This window comes from Platichthys flesus, chromosome 8 (genome assembly GCF_949316205.1).
Source record: "Platichthys flesus chromosome 8, fPlaFle2.1, whole genome shotgun sequence".
Taxonomy (NCBI): Eukaryota; Metazoa; Chordata; class Actinopteri; order Pleuronectiformes; family Pleuronectidae; genus Platichthys; species Platichthys flesus.
Genome location: NC_084952.1, coordinates 10981623 through 11004338, shown reverse-complemented (window position 1 = coordinate 11004338; position 22716 = coordinate 10981623). Strand labels below are relative to the sequence as shown.

Below are 22716 nucleotides of genomic sequence, written 5' to 3'. Positions count from 1 at the left end.
AACAGCAATGTTCTCCGACCGTAAGACGAGCAGTGGGGACGCCAGCACAGTGAAGGCATCCATTTGATTCAGGGAACATGCACAGTACTTGCTCTGCTGCACTCTACGAGCTGATGCAGCAATCACTCAGCAGCTTTAACCCGCTGCTGCTTCTCCTCCGCGTTTTCTTGCTTCCTCGCCTGCTTCCTTTCTGCACCTCTGCCTCTTATCCATTGTGTTTTTCCTTCCTCACTGTAAATCCTCATATTATCCCGGCTCCCATTTGCTAATGAGCACAGCTGTCTATCTTTATTTAAATTCACACAAACTTATAAATCCATTATATGTGGATAATGTGTGATGATGAATGTGAGGTTCCTGAAAAGTTGAAATTCTGTGGTTCTCGTTAAACTACTTTACCCAAACAAGGGACCTTATGTTTAATTCTTTAATTTGTCAGCAACAAATTCACAATTTTCACTCTTTCATTTACGTGTCCCGCACGCCCCCCCCCCCCCACCCTCTCATTATTTCTGCACCTTAAACTCGCGCTGTTGTTCTCCCTCCATACTTCCCTTTGCTTTTCCATCCAAGCAATGTCACACTGCTCAGCTCCCACTCTCCTTCACATCAGAGTCACTTTCAGTGCAGATTTACCAATGTCAATATGATTTGCCAAAAGGGCAGATTTTATGCTGATTTTACTCACTCATGTGCTATACATTTGGCTCTATTTGCTTTGTCTAGTTGCTTAGTTATTTATCTTAACTATTAATGTTGGATTGTAAAATGGTGTGGTTAGTTCAAAGTTACTGGTGTGTTGTGAGCAGCCACTGGAAACAGCTTGAGGGCACATTTGAGATAAGTTTGGCTCGTTTCCCCTTAGCTTGGCGCTAAGATGAAAACACAAAGATAACATTTATCAGCACTTTTAATCTGTGCTACAAATTTCTGCTTACAACAGCAAACAAATGCACTAACCAGAAGGTCCTTTGTTTAGATTACTCTTTTCTGCAACTGTTGTATTCCCCTCTTCACCTGCATTTCAAACCTCTCATAAAATCGATCGGACTCTGTTTCATTCTCTCGCTCATACCCCACAATCTAAGATCCCCCCTCAACAACATGTGTTTCTGTGCTATCTGATATTTCCTTTTCCGTCCACCTTTTACCTCTTATCCATCTTGCATAGATTGGCTTTTACTGAGACAAATTGAAACAGACGGAAGGAGCCCATGTGTCCAGTTAAGAAAGAAGAAAGTCCTCCCTAAGGCAGTGGTGTTAACTAATCTTAAAGACTGCCCAGGCCTTTTACCCTTTTATTACACTACAGAATTCATGACGGTATATGAACAAATCCACATTTTCATTCCGACAGTATTTCTCCTGATGTTACAACATGAAAAACGAAAAAGAAAACAACCTTCTTGGAATATGATTAAACTTAACGGCTGGCTGAAAGCTAACTATATGTCTTTTAAGCTGCTTTACCCTGTCTTCTCCTTTGTGTATTGAATTGTGTGTGCATGTACACAAATTATTATCATTAATATAAAATGTGGCAAAGGTCCTGCTTGAGGTGCTAATGTCAGAGTCAGGGTCTCCAAATGTTACGGGTTAAAGACATTTCATATTTGCTGCCTGCTTTATTCATTTTATTCATGGGCCTTGAGACTTACACACATAGCTCTGCTTCTAATAATAATGCAAATATTTGCATTGCCGAATCGCACCTTTAATACAAACTCACACGCACAGTTAATTGAAATGAGCAGATTGAGAAATGGGTTTCCATTACGATTCTACCTCCGAGAATAACCGCTCAAACTTAAATGATTCCTACTTTAGTGCCAATGGGAATCAATCTTATTCTGTCTGGCTTTGTCGCTGATTAATACACAGACTGAAATTACTTCTGTTCCATCATTTAAAAGGATGGATCCAATATATTCAACAATTGTATCTCAGTCTATTATGCTTGTTTAGTTGGTGAACAGGGGATAATCTTTTCCAGAAAAGAGATGATACAATGAGGGAGGTGCACCGATTATGGTTGGTTTCCACAAGGACAAAAGTAAAACAACAAACAACTCTGCTGCTGGGAGAGCGTGGCCGAGGGGATAGAGCGGGTGTCATGCAACAAGCATCATTTCTAAATTGCAACTACTTTGATCATTTTACTTTTCACTTTAGGAGTTCAAATTAAAATCCTGTGTTTGCAGTAGTGAAGATGTTGACTTGACCAATTTAGTGAAGTTCCCTCTCCTCCATTTAATCCATGTTACTGGCATTACCCAAGTTTAAATGGTAATAGGATAACATTACTCTGAATGCTGTTAGCTTCAATAAGATTTCAACTCAGCTCAGCAGTAAAAGACCAAATCACATTTCATACATCCATTCCCATAAAGGTTCAATGGCTTTTGACACTGTACGGATGGACATATTAGGAATCAACAGAAAGGGAGAGTTAGGAAGAAAATTGGAGAAGAGGGTGATCGGAGCAAATGAAGAAACAAACCTTAGGGAGTACTCGGGTTTCAAGATCCATGTGACACTAATGGATTAGTTAGCACTTTGCAAAGCAAGGACTTCGGAGTTGAACGGGTTAATAATTCTGTTGCTTTTGGATGGTACTAGATGAAAAAAGGTATAAAAATCTGCCTTAAACCAAATGCTGAAATATGTTATGAGTCTGCATCAATTTTATAAACTATTTCAAAAAGCTTTTTGGGGTTGCAACAAATATAGCAATTTTACTAATAAATTAAATGTAGCGCTGATGGTATTTGCACATATGTATTTGGGCTATACTTTGTGTTAACTTCACTTGAGTATCCCTGCAAAAATGTCCAAAATCTGACTCAATAATAAGGTGCTATCGCCAACTGCTGGTATGAGGGCTGTGCACAGAGTTCCATTCGCCATTGCCACACACCTTCTCAACTCTTTCCCCACATCAGACCTAAGCAAGCCAAATAAATCACGTAAACTCATAAAAAGGTGAATATCACATACGTACACAATGACTTATCATCGGTTAATCAAGAACATAGAGACAAAGAAATAGGAATTCTACAAGTCTATGTCTAGAAGGGAGGAAGCTTTTGATTTAATATCATGCTCAAATTGAAGTAGATTCACTCCAAAACCATGCATATATTTCAATTTAAACTGGGGGAGAGTTATTATGCACCAGGAGCTATACCTAATTTCTCAGCTTTTGTGTGTGAGAAAATGCAGAAAATGTGGGTCCATCTAAATGTGACATAACCACAACATTCATATCAATACCTCCAATAGCTGCAACTGTGTATTATGAAAAACTGTCAGGCATGTTGTACTTTAACACAAAGTTTTCTCGACATTACAGATCTGCCAACTCCCTCGCTGCCATCTGTGCTCATCCACTCAGCCATTACATCACCGCAGGGCTGTCAATCACCTAATCAACCTGCTAAAGGACACTGGTCGTGTGTGCGACCAGTGTGTGTGCGTGTGCAAGCAGCAGCCAGTCATGCGATCATGCGATGATGTGACTTTCACACAGATACATACTTTTCAGCCCACATCATTGACACTTGTGTTTCTTCACCAAAGACTCATCAGATTCATTACACACGTTCGCACATGAACAAATACACAAACACTCCACGGGTCAATTAAACACTCCAATATCGTAGCCAGGGCAACCACAGCAGAGAACACAAGGAGCTATGAAATCAATGTGAAGTAATGAAAATCAATTTTCATTTTGCGGAATCGTGTTTGATTTGAACAAAACATTTGTGGCCTATTCTAGAAGTTTTCCAATCAACCAACTGATCTCGCTGGAAGACATTTTAGTCAATGTCACTGATGGTATTCAGGACCAGTCAATGCTTTCGTAGCCTCTCTCTGTCAATTGTAAATAGTGATTTCAAATTCTACGATTTCAGCGTTAAGGATTTTAACCTTCTCTTAATAATGAAAAATGTTTAACTTTCATACAATTTAATAGTAAAAGTTTAGTAAGTTCTCTGCGTTAAACTGAAAGTCTAATCCCTAACTTTACATTCCCAATCCTGTGGAAGAACATTCCCTCTTTTTCGCTTGTGAGCGAGAGAAACACCATCTCTGTGATTCTATTACATACCATATAATGTGGAGGTCCATCTCCACAATACTTCTTCTCCATTCGTTAATTGGGCGCTGGCAACAAACCTCAAGCTGCATTACGGCCATCTACTGCAGCAGATGGCTTTTACACCAGTATACTGAATAGAGGCATGATTAAATTTGACTTTGAGGTTGTTATTAAAGGTTTTATTATAAAGTGTTTAATCTGCACACACAGAAAAATCTGATTGTCTTTAAAGTTTCATGATGCCATCTTAACTCTGTGTGTTTTCTTTTTTTTTGTTTTTAAATGGAGATGTGTTTCCCTTCCCTCTCACACATGACTTGAACCTTACATGTTCACCGGGACCAGCACTCACCGCCTGACGTCTGCTTCATCTGCGGCTCCAGTTCTTCTTCATGTTACCATCATCTGTACTAGAAGCTCTATTGTCTCACTCTCACTCTCGAGTTTGTGCTTTCAGCCTCTGTTGAAATGACACAATGCTCAAAGTCAATAAGCTGCTTTGAACTTGTCTCTTTGGATACCTGCCAGTGGGGCCACCGAGAAAAGTCATTAAGCTGTTCTTACTTAAAAAGTGACGTATCCACCCCCCCTTTCAAATACTTGTGTCTGTCCTCTTCATTGTGTGCGATCGACAATAAGAGTGAACTCTACTGGGAAAAAACAAAGAACAACTGGCTTCTTCTAAAAGTGGAAGCTTAAATGACATGTTGACCTTGTGAATGAGAGTAGATGGTCCCTCTCCTGCAGTGTGATTAATACAGCTCTCCCCATCCTTAAGTGCAAACACTATGTTACATACATGAACATAGTGTTCTACATAAGGAGAGAGGGTCAAGGGAGAAGATGTAAAGTTTTAAGGTTGTAAGGATTGACGTTGCTACCTTCACCAAAGAGGTCTGTGGTTAGTTTGTTGGTTAGTTTATTTTTTTGACTTTATTAAAAATGTAAGTTGTTTGATGTTTTCACCAATTTACAAACAAAGAATTAATGGATCTTAATGGGAATATGAACTGATATTGCGAGTGAGTGCAATTTGGTGCAGAACCAATTAAAAAAGACAGATCTAGCGTATTTAAATGTGGTTTCATAGAGGGAGAATTAGGCCATGCCAGATATATGGGCTCTACTGAGTGCCATTGTATTTTATAATATCATACAGCACAGATACATCAATATTATTATAGAATTTGTTTGTATGCTCTCATTCAGCTATTTGAAGACATTTTACCAGGCGACAGGGTTGCTTGAGCTTTTTAATTTCTTGCTTAGTCTTTTGTGTAATAACTTACAATCTTGTAAATGCATTGATTCAGAACAGATATTAACATTTTAACTGTTTTTCTTTGGATTATTCAAGTCACAGCTTAATGACTTTTTAGTCATTTGGACATTCATTTAAACTGAGTTCTCTTTGCTGGTTATTCCAACAAATAAATGATCCACTAGGAAACTTTCCTTATCACCTATATCACAAACTGAGGCTTTTTTTAGAAATGAAGAACAGTTATTTACTTAATGACTCTCAGATTGAAAGTTGTATCCAATTTTTTCTCACCAGATCTCTAAAAATCCCATTGATAAAATAGATTTGGATCCAGCAGTGAGTACAGGCCTTAAGTATGCACAAAGGACTTACAAATTCAAGGGTAAAACCTGTTAAATTATTCTGTTAGATGTATTTGCTACCCAGTGGAAATAGCCCTAAAATAACCCTACTGTAGTATTTGAAGGGGCGGTGTGTAGAATTAAGGGGGATCTTTTGGCACAAATAGTATATATTAATAATAATGTTTTCATTTTCATTCACATGAATCTAAGAATTTGTTTGTTTTTCTTTAGATTGGAATGAAACTTTCATATCTACATTAAATACGTACATCTAGGGAGGGACCTTATACGTCACCTGAAGGTAATTCCCCAACACATTTGGAAGAGAGGGTGAGGCGGGGGGGGGGGGGGGGGGGGCAGGTGGTTGCAATTTCCAACCTCAACACTAGAAGCAACTAAACCCTTCGCACTGGTCCATTAATAACCCAGGAGACCCGCACGATAGCACAGAATGTGAAACGTCCCAACATGAGGTTTCCATCAAAGAAAACAGTCAAATAGGAATTTGAAGTGGTAAAAATATGCCAGGAGTTTCTTAGTGGAAGTGGCAGCTGGTTGTCAACACATGACTAATATAGTGCAGAGTAATATACACAAAGGGTGATACTAAAGCCGTATGCAGCTTTTGGCTGTGATGCATGTGTATATCAATTAAAGTTCTTCTGTTGGTATTGATTAAACCCATAAAAACACAATCTCTCTTCTTCATAAATATATATAAATGGTGAGCAAATGAGAGAATGAGCTTGAGGGAACTTGTGATCAGTTGTCCCTTGGGATGCAACGATTATTCGACGTCGTTGACAAAAATCAATCCCAAAATTAGTCGCCGACGAATTTACTCGTTGACGATTCGTTGATTACATCATAGTGTGTGATGTTCGTGCCGTGCAGCTGAACTAAACGTTGATTTACCGGAGGTGCTGATGGAAGTAGCTGAGGAGCGAGCCATCTTGCTTTCTTCCTATCTCTGAAAGTCGAGCATGTGCACTAGCAACGAAACATGGACCAATGGCGTCCACTGCAAACAGCTTCGAAGGGAGAACTTCACCCTCAGCATAGCCCGAAAAAAACTAAGTGCAATGTCTGTAAGGCGAACCTGCTCTCCATGGAAGCAGGACACGCGCATATGAGGAGGAGGTTTTACATCGTTACGTTAACGATGCAGACCCGCCTCGGTAAGAGAGTGTGTTAAATAGCTTGCTATATAATTGTATATACCTGTGCGCAGGATTCTAGAATCCATTACAAAAACATGGTTCAAACTTTTCTTTAAAGAGGTCAAAGCGTAATGTTATCCTATTGCCTGACAAATGTCTTTTTTAATCACAGTTATGCGGTCCAAAGATGACTGAAGTTTCCTTTTTGTTAACAGGAAAAATGGATACTTGATTATTAATTTATTTTTAGTATCAGCACTTGGCCTGTTCTTGGTTTTAAATGGACAAAAAAATGTAAATGTGTCAACAGTACCCTTATATGCTGCAAAGTTTATTAAAAGACATTATTTTTGAAAGAAGTATCGATCTTTATTTTTTTTATTTTCAGTCATCACATGCTTCGAACAACCTCAAGCTAAATTTAAAAGCTGTTGGCTAAATAAGAGCAATTGAGAATTTGTGTCTTTCATAATCCGATTAGTCGATTAATCGTTTCAATAATCGATGACTAATCGACTATCAAAATAGTCGTTAGTTGCAGCCCTTGTGGTCGTTTTGACTCAAAGATGAACTGATTAGATCGAATTAGTCAAAGGTAAAGGTCACATTGACCTGATATGAATTTAGACAAGATACATCTATAGACGGAAACTGCTCTGGTTGGCGGAAGCACACAACCACGGTGAAATATTTATAGTTGCAGATGGATTTGTTTGATTGCTTAATTCCAATATTTTTGATGATCAGGTTTAGGATCCATCGACACATGCTAAAAACTGCTGCTCATGGGAAATTTAAGCCATTTTATACTCAAGCCAACACCACGTCCTCATTTCTCTTTCTATGCCTCTTATTTTGTCTTGTCTCATTGCATAAAGCTCCTACTGCCACACCCTTGCTGCTGCCCACTTACTTTCCCCTTGTGTCATTTTTATTATGATAAAATGACAGAGGAAACAGTAAAAGTGCCTCCTCACTTACCAGGACATTCCCTCACTTATCTTAACTTGACCTCATCTGTTCTTGGAGGGGAAAGTCAAATGCAGTTTAATTGTCAAGGACGTTATTATTTCCTGTTTTATTATGAAATGATTGTAATAATCTGTATCTGTTGGTTGTTGCTTTGCCTCTGAAGATAAGATGTTTGAAGGATGAGTTCAATTATTTTGCTGTTAGTAAAACCATCATTTATTAAAACAAGAATTAAGTGAACTTTTTTGTTAATTTTGTCATAAACGGAAAGATTGCTGTTTTCTATGCACTTTTCAAATTATTTGATGTAGGACACATGTCCATCTAAAAACCCAATTGAAGTCAAGTATAGGTAGATGCACCCTGTGTAGGTGATGATGAAAGAGTAGGCATATTAAACAACAATTAGGGTCATCTCCATAAATTGCAACGGATTCAGATGTAACAAACAAATGATCCATGGTCTGGATTTTTAGATGTGAAAAAAAGTCTGTATTCCCCTCAAGGCCAATGCTTCTTTGTTCAGTGCACTGGTGTTTCCTGGTGCTTGCATCTTCGTAAACCTTGGTTTCTGTTATCTTTTGATCTTTTTCTTGAGTTTTAGATTTCCTTTTCTTTTCTGCCCTTGACTGGACTTCTTTGCCTTTTCATGCCCTCATCAATAAGTCTGGTTTTGACCCTTACATCTTTGAACTGCTTTCTGCCGTTTGTGGCAATAACAACCTGGTGATTCAGTCTCGTATTACTTCCCTTTAACAGCTAAAACAGAGATGGGCAGCAGGACGAGGGTCACGGTGATATTACAGTATACTCGTGGAATCGTCAGTGGGGAAAAGCAGATGAATAAATAGCACAAGAAGGGTCGAGAGTCTGCCGATGATAACCAACGAGAAAGGCCTTAATCAATGCAAATTCAATGGAGGGGTTCAGTTCCTCTCTCCACTAATGAGTCCTTCTGGCCCAGACTAATATCACATGTGGACTCACTAGCAAGCTGTTCCTTATGAATTAGTCAAAGATGGACCGAGATTTATTTTAACATCTTTGATTATATACACACATGACCTTGACCCTTTCTGCTCCAGATCTTATTAGCATCAAAGGGCTCCAATCTCATGAGAGTTGATGAACTTAGTCCAGTGCCTTCCTCCTCCTTTTTAACCATCATTCTTTCCCTCTCCACTCCTCCTACCCTTTGACCTGAACAATTCTACTTTTTATTTGATGTTTTCGCAAACAATTTCGATCGGATCTCTCTGTGGTGCTTTCTCTCAAAGTTTATTCTCCAGGCCCAGTCCCCCCCCCCATCCCCATTCTTGCTGTTTCTATCTCTCACACCCTTGCCTCATATTTCATTCTTTCTCTGCATCTCATTAGGGCCTCTCTCTCTCTCTCCCCTATCTGCCCATTGCTCAGTCTCCTCTTGCTCTTTCCCTTCACCCCTTCTGTTTTCACTGTTTATCCACTGCCTATCCCCAGTGCCCTCTCTCACACTCACCTCTTCCCCCTCTTTCTTCACTCTTCCAGTTTCATGCAGCATTAAGTCAGTGAGCAGCGCATAGAAACCATATTAACCAAGAAAAGAGGGAGGGCTGGGGAGAGGAAGATTGAGGCAGGGGGACCTTAAGAGATTGTAAGAAGTTCTGTGTGCTGACAGTGATGGGAGGAAGTCATCTATCTCTCGGGATTTCTCTCTCTCTCTCTTGCCTCCTCCCTCCTCAGAAAGCTAATTCAATATGTTGAGAACAGGACAGAGCTCTGTTCCTCTGTCAACAAATTTCATTAAGCAACATTAGCAGTGCTATCAGTGAGGTGACAGGGGGGAAATGATGGATTCAGATTAGAATATAGAAAAATGAAAGTGTTGGAGAAGCAAAAGGGCTAATGTGCGTCAGTGTGCACGTGCACAGCCTCGTACTTGCCACACTTGTCCCCAGCCACTTAACAGGCAGAATTTACATAACCCATTTGAATTTTCATTATTTCTCTTGGAGGAACTTTGTAATTGGATTTTCTTTCCCGCAGAATTTCTCAGCCCACACCCACACACACGCACCATCAGAGAGGAGAGGAACACTATTAAATTACCGTACCTTTTGAAGTAGTTAAAGCTGGGTGTGGTTTCCAAATTCTCCGGCTTGATAGTGGTATTAACATTTTGTGTGTAACCAATTTTGTAATACTTTCCTTACAGTCAAAACTAAAATTGAAATGATTTGCCGTCACATTTTTCATATGAAACTGTGGATTTACAGCCCATTAAACGATTGTTGGAAAAGGCGCGCAGGGAGATGGATGTCATGGTGAGTAATGGTTAAAAAAAAATTATTCCGTATTGTAGAGAAAATACATTTCTGTCTGAGATGAGTAGCTCACAATGAGCCATCTCAGCAGGAGATTAATATTGTATGATTATGCTTGTACTTTTTTCGGGAAGTGAGCTGACACAAAGGCTCAAAAAAAGGGAAGCGGCATCAGAAGAAGACAGAGAGGAACCTTAGGAGGAGTTCATCTCGGAAACAGGTTCAATACTCAAAGGCATCATCACAGATTCAGTAAAAATGTCATTGCCGACTCAAGCGGAAAACAGATACACGAACTGTCACGTTGCTGATAATTAAGGACAAAGAGGCACAAACTATAAAAACATATTTTCTTAGTCTGATTAAAAGCAGTCAGTGTTAGAGGAAAAAAAATAAAGCAGAACTCATTAGAGGCAGCAACATCTGCTGACACTTTCCCACAGACTTGGATTAATTATTTTAAACCCGCCATTAAGTTTATCCGAGTCCAATTTTATAGTCAAGTGCGCGAGGTTGGACTTTTGAAACATTTTCATAGAAATTGGGACATTTCTAAAAGCTCTCAGACAATCACTCTCTCAACTGGAACCAGAGACTATTATAAAAACTGACCGACTAAATTCAACTTGAATAAAGCGTGAGTTAAAACAATGCATCCGTTCTTCACCTTAAATACCACTTTATGCTGTAAGCACGCATTATTTCATCAGGCCTCATATTAAAACAAGTGGACAGCATCTACGCCAAGTAAACAGTTTCTGTAACAGGCTTGTTTGTCAATGACAAACTGAAGGTTTCTGTTATGAAACTGTTCAACCTATTGCACTGATTCTCTCCCAGTGAATTCAGAAAAACACTTCACCTTCAAAAACCCCAACGAGAGGATGTGTAACACTAATAAAAGAGAAGAGAAAATATAGTTCTTAAATAATGACCTTGTTTTTACAACCTATTACAATATTGGAGTATTTTTTAAACTGACTAGAAATGTTTACCTGTGATAAACAGTTAAACTCTAAGTTGTTTGCAGACTTGATTAGAATAAATTGAATGTTTCCGCTCAACATGGAGCTTATGTAGACTTGACCTTTAAGGAGCAGAGGTGCTGGCAGCCTGCGTCACAGGAGAGCTCTACCGCAGCCACCTTCTGCTTAACTGTTTCCTAGCCATAGCAACAGAAAGGGACAAAAAAAGAAAAGTCTGACTCAATAAGACTTGGATCGCCACTTTCTGTGGACATCCGTCTGAACCATACAGCATTTAGTTTTTTGATTCCAAACTCGATCCAACTATTTTTTCCACCAATACAGTCACAAAAATAGCCAAGCCAAAATGACATAACCCACATATAATATCGAAATTTTTAATCAGAGCCCGGCTTAACCCTTCCCGGCAGGCCGGCCATACAACTTCATAACACTGGGCAACACACAGCTGCACTCATACAGGTAAGTTCTAATTCAAAACACAAATAGACAGAAACACCTGAACAATGTGTCATTGACATTTGCATGTGCACAAACAAAGAGTTAGTTAGGTGGATTCTGATCGTTTCACCCAATGATCAGATAGAGTCCACTGAAGTCTAGACTAGTTGGCGGATCAACATTACATTATACTTAAACAGACTAAGCTACTCATACATGCAGTACCTCAAATTGTCTTGTGATTCAAATGGTGTCTTGTGATATCCAAAGGTTTCCCTCCCTCCTGTCTGAGCTGAAGCTGAGTGGTGAAGTGATGGAGCGACTGCAGGCGCCTTATTGTTCGTCATTAAAACAGCATTTTGGCAGATTCTGGAGGAGTAACACAATCTGAGAAAACGTGTGCAAAGACAGCATGGATTGTTAGTCTTTGTGTGTGTGTGTGTGTGTGTGTGTGTGGGTGTGTGTGCAAGGTTAAATTGGGTGAGAGAAGAAATTCATTCTTGTATTGACAAACGAAAAGAAGAACATGTGCAGGAATTAACCTTAATCTGATATTTGCAATCAAGTGCACATTGCTCTGCCTACACACTATTGCTGATGGACTATATTGTTTAGTGGATACAGAACTGATTTGCATTCCACCCTCTGAATGTAAGATATTTAAACCGACTTTCAAGACAGGCAGGAAATACTAGAGTATGTTTCTTATATTAATGCTCCTCTCCCCTGAGTGATGCAGAGACGTCGAGCCCAAGTCCCCCCTGGGGATCATGAACAATTCATTTTATCTATATTCATATTATTTCATCTTTTCTTTTTTTCTTCTTCTTATGAGTCCATGAATATGGATGATATTTTGATAGGGATGTTTTATGTCTTCTTTCTATTTGTCTATCCAGCCATACATCTTTGGTGGGTTTTTGTATTGTGGAATAATCCAAGGTATTTGTGGAATTATTTGCAATAAAGCTAATAACCCAGATGTAGTGGTGTCACACTTGAGAGACGGGTGATGTCGGTAAAGACCTGTGATTGGCAAATGTAGAATTTCAGGAGCCAGAAGTTCAAGCGGCTGTTATTGTCTCATCTCAATTCTGATTCTGATTCTGATCATCCAATGGAATCTGCCCAATTAGGTCCTTCACATTTTTTGATTGGACAACATGTTCCTCAACTGGCAAAACATTAGCCATACCTGCCGATGGCGCATGAGCAAGTGATGGAACTACTTAGTGTTCAGGACACCGATACTCTCCTGTGAAAAGGTCTATGTGGATCTATAGCTTGGAGGAGTTGGTAAGAAGCAAACCTTGGTTAAGATGTTAAGTTATATTTTGTCTTGACCTAGTTCCTTCCAAGGATTTGTCTGTCCATCCATCCATGATCTATACCGCTTATCCTGTGAGGGCTTGATTTACACCTACAACAATTAAGAGTCTCCAACCCCAACCTGCATGTCTTTGGACTTTGGGAGGAAACCAGAGAACCTTGTCGAAAACCCTTGCAGACATTGGGAGAACATGCAGAGATTTGCATACAGTGCTAACCACTGCACCACCATGCCTTTGATGAAGTGAATAACTGATGAACTGACAAGAGTCACGAGTTCAAGCATAGATATATATAAAGTCTAGATGTCTCGGCCAACGGAGTCGAGCGTCCCCACATGGCGGCCATCTTGCCACAGGCAGCTCGCCCACCCATAACATTGTGTTGTAGTGGTACGTACTTTGTAAATAACCAAAACTTGCTAAATTCTCAACCGATTTTTAAACGGTTCGGTTTGTTACAGACTTCAGAGATGTAGTTATAACACTGCATACTTATGAATAATTATGTTATTTTCTAAAAAATAGAATAATGTTCTATATAGGTACAAGATTTCCCTTTACAAATATACATCAAGATTTTTTTTTTTTTTTTTTTTTTTTTTATTTAAAAAGTACATGTACCACTACCAACACAATGTTATGGGTGGGCGAGCTGCCTGTCGCAAGATGGCCGCCATGTGCGGACGTTCGACTCCGTTGACCGGAAACGCGGATGAGACATCTAGCCTTTATATATATATATATATATATATATATATATATATAGTGATACAAAATAAACTGTGACTCAGAGCTGTTTCAGTATGATTGTGTGTTTGTCGTTAACTGGTTCACTAACTCTGATGTGTCTATACTTCTGATGTTTAGGGAAAGTGATATTGATTCATAAACACAGCACTGAGGTTATTAAAACCTGTTAATGGTGTGGTAAAGTAATTATTATCCAACACCATGTTTGGCTCGGACTCTAAACAGCATACATATACACCGAATGGCAAACTGCCCACTCAGCTCTTTTTCTAATAACTCTGTGATAAGAAGGGGTTTCTATGGATCCTGAAGCTCATCAGATATGTTTAATACAAAAGAAAAGCCTTAAAAATTAATGAGTGTCTCAGGATCTAATCCACTCCTTCATTAGTTGAAGACTGATTGATGATGGGAACAGAGTGATAATGTTTAAGTGGTTTAGCAACTTGTCTGCTGTCTCACAGATGTTCCTGAGCATGTTCTACAGAAACTATAATTACGTTCATTGAGAGTTGAACTGTGTGTTGGATAAGAGTAGATGAGTGTGTGCGAGGAAAAGCAAGATCTATTTCAGTACGGTTTCATTTGTTAAGCACCTAATCCCATTGTCTCAGGGTGCTAGGTTTTCTACACAGCCCAGTTCAAAACTATTACATTAGAGTTTTAATTTTCGAACATTTCCTTAATGAAACATATTAAATGATAGGGTCAAAGCTACAGATGCATCAGCAAACAAGGAATCACCTTCCACACAATTTTGCATTGGATGTTGGGCCCCCTGTTTGAAATGTGTCCCCTGATTTAGCAAAATCCTTGATCTCACCGTGGTTCACCTATATCTTCTGAGTTGTGGTCAAATAATATCTTTCCAAACAAATACAAACACGGCACAGAGCTAATTGATGACATATTGTTTGTTGTGTTGTTCTGTAACCTGAATTTTTATTTAACTTCTTTCTCAATATATGCAATTTAATGTTGCGACAAAAAAAAACAACACGCAAACACAAACACACAAAACCTTGAAAATCCACAGATGCATGAGAAGTAGAAAGTTGCAGGAAACAGCAATAGACCAATAAAGGTATCCACAAATGTAATGAAGCTGTAACACAGACAGACCCAGAGGTGTGGAGGCAAGAACATGCTGGATCAATGAAGGACACTGTGGGACAACATGGAAGGAAAATGAAGTCAGTGGCTAGTTAGGCTTTGGCTGTCAGGCCAGATTGGCTCCTGAATGTAGAGTGATAGCCACCAGTATCTGATCTGAACTGACACCAGTTACAGTCCCAGCCTGTACTGACAAAACAACCAGTACAGCATATACAGTTGTGTTGAATGAAAGAGAAGTGTCTGAATCATTGACAGAACTGTCCCAGAAACAGCAAGAGGAGAAGTATAAAACACAACATCATCCGCTGACCTGCTCCACACACACACAAGTAGGTTACTCAGGTCCTCTAACTGGGCTAACTGGTCATCACACAGTACCCATTTGAAAACTCTGAAGCCACAGTTTGTCTCAACAGCAGCTGAGAGGCCACAGACACACCGCTACAGACACACAGCTACTGACACACAGCCACAGTTACTCATCTACAGACAAAGCCATTGACACACACAGCTACAGACACACAGCTACAGACACACATCTACAGACACACATCTACAGACACAAATATACAGACACAGCCACACACAGCTACACAAACAGAGCTACTGACACACATCTGCAGACACACATCTACAGACACACAGCCACCGACACAGAGCTACAGATACATACCTACAGACACAGCCACTGAAACACACAGCAACACAAACATAGCTACTGACACACATCTGCAGACACACAGCTACACACACACTGACACACAGCAACAACACTGCAGCAGCACAATACGTGGATGAAGAGTGATCAACTCTCACCGTCTGTCGGTCAGTCCGCGTGTCCTGCACCGTCCACACGTGAAGGGAGCAGAGAAGCTGGAGTCGAACACTGACGTCAGGAACCTGTGATGCCACCACAGCTAACCTTGGTCTGCCGTTTGTCCACGGAGCCACACTGCGAGGTAAGAGCTCATATCTGAAGTTCACACTTCTTCTTCTTCTTCTTTCCTGCTCGTGTTTTTCTCTTCAAGAACTTGTGAAATAAGTAGTTTTTTTGTTAGTTGAAGTGTGTTTTCACGCGGAGAAACCTCCTGGTTCTGCAGTTAGTTTGAGTGAGTGGTTCGGTTTGGTTTTATGAATACATCCATTTTTTATTTTAGCTAGTCCGTGGACTCATTAACAGTGGGGGCTTGCAGGTGCGGACAAAGCTGTCCGGAAAAATGTTTGATCAGTGAAGGCAACACACGTGATTTGCGTCTCCACGTAACTTTTTTATAAGTTGAAAACATAACTAAATGCTAATGATATGCGTTTACATCAAGTGGTTTGAATATGAAACCTAAATAAGCATCACCTTATCATCACTGGAAACTAGACAAAGAGATTCTGACCGTTGGATGATGCCGTTGAACTCTTTTTAATGATTTGACAGGTTATCAGGTTCCGCTTTCCAACAGGCAATAACAAGTATCGCCCTAAAACATCTGATTTCAGCCCCTTCATCACTGTAGATCGGTAATATTGTAAATTAATTTCGTAATTTATAGCAGCAATTATGTACTAACTTCTTGTTTGACACCCAGTCAACTATAAAAGTCTATGTTTTTATGTATCTACTAAAAAAGAAAGAATACATTTTTTATTTATCGATATGTCACATGGCTTACATCCCTAGATATGTTGTGGGCAGATAGCCTTACCATATTTAATACAGCATGATATCTGTAGAGGCATCTCAACAGGGGACAACACTCTCAGTACAATGTAAACATATGCACCTAGTCCTGTTGCTGTGGGTCAAAAGTTGTCATGCTCCAGGTCGACATAATAAATCATGGTAATCCAACAAGGGTTGTTGAGCTGTAGCAGTTGTCACGTCTTCTCAGCAGAATTCCCAGGTGACACAGTCTTCATTATAATTCTGCCTGAGAACAAAGCAACAAGTCATAATAAATCTGAGTCATGCACGGGCATAATGAGAGGCACATCACCTCCGTTGATATCATTATCTTTGCTGTCACTTCAGTGTTTTCTGAAAACACTGATTGCCATTATGTTTTTTTTCTCTACTGTCATTTTAAATTGATTTCAGTGAAATATTATCCAGTGTGTGATATTTGACCGATGGCTCGGATCAATAAAGTCTCTCCTGAGCCGTTCCCTGTGAGCACACGCACACAAATAATACACACACAGTCTCACACAAACACACAAATGTACCTCGACTTTAGATGTAATTTCGCAGCGTTGCGCTCTGTCTATCACATCAACAATAAATAATTGACTGAAGATCATATTGTTTTTAAAGTCCGAATTCAACCTCAGCCCCAATCCATTTACTCTGACTCGTTCAGTGCCATCCAATAGATCCACTTTTAATGGTTTACCATGTATTCAAGTTTGGCCTTGACTGGCTTATGTGCCCTGCCATCTGCAATCTTATATAGGTTTAAAAAAAAAAACAGACTCTTTTCTCCCTTGACAGGGCCAGAAACAAATTGACCGAGGATGACTCAATTCAAATCCTTCAAGGAGATTTCATCGACTACTGTGGTCTGGATTTCTCCGCCTACTCAGTGAATTTGAACAAACTCCTTGTCAGTCATTTTGTGGGTGCAGTAGCAGCCTCCATGCGAGAAGCTTATTTTTTGTCCTTACTGTTAATTGCTCTTTATTACCCTATTCATGGCCACTGCCTTTATGTTGTAACATTGATTATATTTTAAACTGTAGGTTATAAGCGGATTAGCTGCAGTTTAATTTCTAGAAGCTTGATGACCCCACCTTGTACTTGTGTTGTAACCACAGTGGTCGCAAGTGAGTTGTCATAGGGGAGCCGCTACTTTCAGACATCCACTGAACTCCGGAGAAAATCCTGAAATTTTGCAAAGGGGCTGTATGTCAGAACACAAATGACCAATCGCTTGATGCAGATATTCTCCAGAGTTGTTTTTCCCATCCACCAGAGCGAGTGGACATTTCTAACACAATGGAAAAAAACTTGATGATGATGGATGAGATGCTTCATTTATTTGAGTTTACTAGATTCTGATTAGCTCCCAGCATGACACACCTACTGATGTTTCTTTTCTTTTCCTCCGTTTCCCTCCTCTAATTTCTCCTCCCTTTGCCAGTGATTCATTTGTTTCTCTGCTGAAAGAGCTGAGGAAAAGAGGAGGGCGTCTTCACAGGTGGCTGCTGTGGCAACAGAAGGTGTGGATTACATTTCACACTGTCTGTGTTTGCACGTGTGCTGAAAGTTATTTCCAAATGTGTTGCAAGGGAACAAAGTCAGCACCCCAGATAGAGTGCATCACTGCCTGTGAATCCGTCCAGCGCTCAGGATATTAGAGCCGTATTAGCAGATCCCTGCTCCTCACCCGGTCAATTCCCTTTGTCAAGAGTCGAGAAGCCGCAGGGGCAGAGGCTGTGAATACCTCAGGGCCCATGCCCAGTACAGGGGTTCTAATCATTGTGAAGTAGGGATGTTTGGTTTGGTGTGGTTTGGAATCTCCTCCCTGCAAATGATAGTAGCAGTGATTTAAAGGAGGCGAGGGTTTGTGTGGCCTGCAGCTGGACACTTCACTGACACTGATGGAGCGATGAAGCTGCAGAGTCAGTTGATGCACATGTAAGCTCTGTGTACGGTCCTCACTCCAGAAACGCTTGAACACAACCTGTTTTCTATTTGTTCTTGTCTGACAAAATGGCTTCATGGGCTTGTTTGGCTCAGTAAGTTTGTGATTAAGATCGGGCATGTCAGCTATTTAACAGTTGTGACCCCTCGAGAATCTCCAATCCCAACTTTTTGCTGATTCTTTTATCCTTTAGATAACATATAAAACATGATATTCTGTGTTTCAGGATCCCTCAAGATCCTGTTGTTTTCTCATTTTAAAAATAATGAGAAAACTAGTTGAGCTTTTTTCATTATTATTCAGGGATGGTTCAAACCCTGACAACAGCAGCATCCGTGTTTCCCAAAGGGTGAGAATTTATTTGTGGTGGTGGGTGCCGCATCGTGTGACGGATGGGGCATGCAGGGACTCATGCAGTTAGGGGGGGAGTGTAAACAGGCTGTTTTCTGTAGCTACATTTCACAGATGTCGCCTTACATTGCTATTGTTAGACCCTTGGGAGTGTGTGTTCCCGCGCTGCTGCAACACACACGAATCAGACAGGTAGGTGGCCAGAATGGGACGATTTGAGCGGAAATGAATGGATTATACCAGCGTGGGTGTCACCGCTCTGTTTTGATTGGCCATTGTGCTGGTTCTATCACACAGACCTGGCCGCCCTGGCATAATGGAAATGCTTCTGTAACTGTGCAACCCATTTAACCTCTCCACTGCCCTTGGAGAGGCTTTGATACTGCTTGTGTACCTGACGTCTGATGTATAAACCTGCCTGCCCCGTCCTCAGAGCTCCAGGAGAGATGGTTAACAGTCCACGTTGTCTCCCTGTGTGGTATCCTCCTTGCTGCGTGCTTCTCAGAGCATGACTGAAGCTTTCTGAGACATTGCCCGACAAAAGGACCTCTGGCACAGGCAGCTAAGTTGTGTCTGTCCAAAACAATTTGGAGAGGGGGCACGCTAACCTGAGCCATGATGCAAAGTCTTCAGGGAGTTGAGGGGCTGCGATTGAGAGATGTGGTGCAGCAGGGGCATTATAAAGTCAGAGGATGAAAAAGTGCAGGCTACCCAAAGCTGTAGGGGAAGAGAGGAGATTGATGGGAGAGGAAGTGTGCAGTCAGAACGGTTTTAGGTTGCAGGAACAGGAAAAAATGAGAGACAGAAAAGCCAAACAAAGTAAAAGAAAAGCGAGAGGGGGGATGACAAGACGGATGATGAGAGTTTTCAGAGAATTGAGTCCAAGTAAGACTGAGTGAGGAGTTTTAGAAAAACTGATGTTTGTCTGGGAATATTTCACAGTTATTGATGTGATGCTGCAGTCGCAAAAAAACTCAATGCAGGAAGTGTAGGCAAATAGGCTAACATTTCTATAAATAACAAGAATTGATTGATCTATCTGCCACGTTTGACATCTGAACTCTAACATATACATGAAAACAAGCTGAGTTTTACACACAACAGTGGTTATCTTTAATTTCTGTTAGTTAGAATAGCTAGAATAGCTCTTATTTATTGATTCTAAAGTCTGAAAATATGAAAATCTAAAATCCTATTTATTTTAAATGAGCAAAACAACAATAACCCTTACCCAAATTTGAGGACAATCAGTAAAGTATAATAACAAAGTGATGGAGCTGAGCCAAAGTTTAATCACTTAGACTTTTCCTTTCCTGCTTCCACCTTAATCAAGTGACATGACACGACTTTCCAAAAGCCCTAGCACATGCTTCATCAATCATCAAAGATTCTTTACATATCACAAGTCTGACTGTGCACACTAGGACAGATGTATTAATTTAACTGCCCCCTCTTGGTGTATCCTAATTGATTGTATGGTGAGAAGACTCCAGCCCACAGACTAATTTGCCAGAATTATCTTCAATAAGAAGCTGCTGAGTCGGCAGCAGAGACAACTGAATACCCTGTGGTTCAAATTTATGCTACAGGCATTAATCAATAACACTTACAGTAACAAGTTTTCCCCTCTCCTGCTCACTGTCTGCAAATTACCAAGAGGAAGCAGAAGGTCCCTTATCCCTCGTGCAAAAGAGCTCTTCAAGGAAAACTGAGATCTTTAACAGGTTTACTAAATTTATTTTGCGTGTTGTATTTTGTGTCAATTTTCATTTTCAAACCTGGTCAACCACCAAAAAGGTACCAATCTTCTCTATACTAATTCAATTAGAGTTCTCGCATACTGATTGCCTGTTGCCTCCTTCGTAGCTGCAGAGCCAATCACTCCTCTTCTATTGTTCCGCCAACATAAAACCCAGTTTGTTGTTTTATTTCATACGTTTTGCAGATTGATTGAAGTGTCAGGCTGCACTTGAACTTTGCGGGAGCCGTCAGTTGAATGTTAAATGCCTTCTTGTGGAATATTAATACATTTTTTCGATCAGGCATGTCAAGAATCTCGGTCTTGGTATGAAGCGGATCGCGCTCTTCGGGAATTAGCTTGACCTGCCTGAAAGAAAATGAATGACACACATGTGAAGATAGAATTGATGGACAGTGAGGGAGAAAAGTCTTCGTAATTGGCAGTCAGAGCTTGTCAGAGTCAAATGTTTTTGAAGTGACAAGTGATTTGTTCAGGGGTGAGAGAGACTGATCTGGACGGACAGGATCCACAAATATGAGACAGGTCTGAGGGAGTTGAGGGAGCGGTTTCCGAGAATTAATTTGATCGTAGTAAAGCGGCTCTCTGCAGGGATAATGTGTGGACAAAACTGTCTTGTCACACACTGGGAACCTCCTCCACCTCCTCGTCTTCCTTCAGTCTCCATGGGTGGTAAGATCTCTGAATCCACAATAACGGCCCTACATCCTTGGCCTCCAGCAGAATTTGCAGGGGAAGAAATAGTGTATAGACTGTCACACAATATTCGGTGACACAAAAACCTTGAACGCTGAGTAAGAATCTGTACACAAATACCTCACAGCCAAGTTCAGAGATAATAAATGTGAGGGATCAGTGGGCTTTATTATAGTTGTTCTCCGCGGATCCAGAGTGTAATTAGCTTTCACGGCTGCAACTTTCCTCGGAGAAAACCGTGATAAGGGTAATCTATTTCCTCCCACTCTGAGGCAGCTGCCGGCCCAGCGCCATGGTCATTTGCAGCATTTCCTTTCTGCCGCTGTGGGTAAAGAAGGCCCACATCTTTTCAACCTGGGAAGCAGGAAACATGACATTGGAAATGTTCACATGTACCATTTTATTTCGAGATCATCCGCCAGAACAAAAACTTCACTGTGGTATCGTTTGTGTCCTCGTGTGTTTGCACAGCCTTGTTACAAAAGAAAGGTTGAAACACTGACTAGGCTGGGATTTATTCACGACCGGATGTTGTCACTTACCCTTCCGCCTTCTTCATCTGCACCAAAAACTCAACAGCAAAGTGTTTTCTTTTTTAATTCTGCGAGAATAGGACTGTGCTGTCTGTTCTTCTCTGATGGTCTGCGGAGCAAAAAAATTTGGATTCAAGGCTGAATCTTCTTCTATCAGAGACAAGGACAACTCTGATTCGTGTGACATAACTCTGGGACTGATCAAGCCTGTGTTCACACCTTAAAGGTCGCTGCTTGGTTAGCATTTCAGTATAAATAGCATCATCCACAGTACTGTATATAGACCAACAAAACTGGCCACATGTAGACGTCCTTAATCTAAGCCCACAACTAGCCATGGTTTGGCATTATTTGGGTTTTTACTGATACATGTGATTAATTGAAGTTGATCAACGAAGAAAAACTCCTATTGAAAACACTTTTAACAAACTAAATAACATAATAGATTAAATCTAACCCAACTTTAACAGTTTCAGTGCTTAGTACAGCCAAACTAATGCAGCTCCAAACTCATCAAGCCCAGACAGCAGGCTGACGTTCTCAGCATGGGGTCTGGCAAGCCGTCACAAATGGAGCATCCCTCTGCTTTCAAATGTATCCTGTGCTAACATTAAGATTGTCTTTTCCCTTCCTCCCTCTGCTTCTCTCTGTTTATTGGCAGAAGGCAAAATCCATTGACTTATAGGTAATTTCTTCTCATGTCGATTTTAGGTTGAGGTAACTACTAGCTCAGGGGTTTTCAATTTCATTGAATGTGAGCCTCCCCTTAAGGAGGACCAAGCCCCCCCCCCCCCCCCCCCCCCACCCCAACCTACCCCACACAGGTATTTTGTGTTCCTGGAATGCTGTTTCAAAAACAACTGATAGCCCAATAGGCCTACATGTTTTTTTTAAATTGTATTTCTTTTAACAAAGTACATTCACAAAAAAGGGCCTATTCATAAAATGTCCATCCAATATTTCCATGTCA

General features: G+C 40.4%; 1 long non-coding RNA gene across 1 annotated transcript in view; it reads right to left on the bottom strand.

Moving 5' to 3' along the window:
• The window catches only part of LOC133958380 (uncharacterized), a 73769-nt gene extending 57855 nt beyond the window's left edge, over positions 1 to 15914 (bottom strand). The window contains exon 1 of the long non-coding RNA XR_009921680.1: positions 15589 to 15914. This is a non-coding gene — a long non-coding RNA (uncharacterized LOC133958380). The remainder of the gene's footprint in view (positions 1 to 15588) is intronic.
• Between the last annotated feature and the right edge of the window lie 6802 nt (positions 15915 to 22716).